The sequence below is a fragment of the Carlito syrichta genome, unplaced genomic scaffold (genome assembly GCF_000164805.1).
Source record: "Carlito syrichta isolate Samal-C Ts95f unplaced genomic scaffold, Tarsius_syrichta-2.0.1 Scaffold288011, whole genome shotgun sequence".
NCBI lineage: Eukaryota > Metazoa > Chordata > Mammalia > Primates > Tarsiidae > Carlito > Carlito syrichta.
This window is the reverse complement of record NW_007232107.1, coordinates 649,746-650,838: the sequence shown is the minus strand read 5'-3', so window position 1 is coordinate 650,838 and position 1,093 is coordinate 649,746. Positions and strand designations below refer to the sequence as shown.

Genomic DNA, 1,093 nt, shown 5'->3' with positions numbered 1-1,093 from the left:
TTCCATACAGGTGTGCATAGTAATCTCTGATAAACTTTTATATTTATTTGGGGTCAGTTGTGATTTGTTCTTCTGCATTTCTGATTGTGTTTATTTGGGCTTTTTCTTGGTCAGTCTGGTTTGGGTCCATCAATCTTGTTTATCCTTTTAAGGAACCAGCTTTTTGTTTTGTTAATTTTTTTCTATGATATTTTTGTTTTCTATATCCTGTATTTGGGTTCTTACTTTGGTGATCTGGATTCATCTGCTAAAGTTAGGGTATTGTTTTTTTCTCTTTTTTTTTTTAGTCTACACAAAGTCAATTTATTAACAGAAATATTTTGAGGAGTGCTGTTTAGAGACATTGACTATGGCAACCCCACTTCCTGCAGGTGTGGTCCGAAGGGATGGGGATGATGTCCTCAATCCACCTGATCTTCATACCAGCACTGGTGATGGCTCTGAGGCCTGACTGGGCCCCAGGTCTAGGGGTCTTGGTCCTGTTTTTCGCTGTGGCCCAGAGTTTGATGTGTATGGCTATGATGCCCAGCTCCTTGCACCTCTGGGCCACATCCTGGGCAGCCAACATGGCAAACACTTGTTGGGGTCGGCCTTCATCCTCAGGCCCCCTGGCATACGGCAGATGGTCTCCTTGCCAAAAAGATCAGTAACATGGAAAAAAGGTGTCATTAAAGGCTGTGAAGATATGGCAGATGCCAAATGCATTCTCTCTGTCAGTTCGCTGTGGCCCAAGGCTGATGACTTGTTCTTCCTTCTTTTCCTTCCCCTTTTGAGGTGCCATTTCTGCACGTTGTCTTCAGACTACGCACTGGAAAGAGGCCTCATTTCTTAATACTGTCACATTGGCAATGCCTAAATTTTGGAGTCGGGACACATTCAGACCATAGTAAAAGATAAAGGTAACATTTTGCTTCTCCTACATGGATATCTGTTATTAATCTAGATATATTTCTTTATCCCTGAGATTTACATTTTTCCAGGTGAATCTTATCAAACTATGAAATATGATCCTAAGGAAAAATTATACAATGTCATTAATTTTAATTTTGGTCACCTTAGATAAGTAAACTGTTGATTGGCATGAGAATATGAG

General features: G+C 40.5%; 1 pseudogene; it reads right to left on the bottom strand.

The window, feature by feature from the left end:
* Positions 1-334: 334 nt before the first annotated feature.
* Positions 335-781, bottom strand: LOC103255305 (annotated as a pseudogene).
* Positions 782-1,093: the final 312 nt, after the last annotated feature.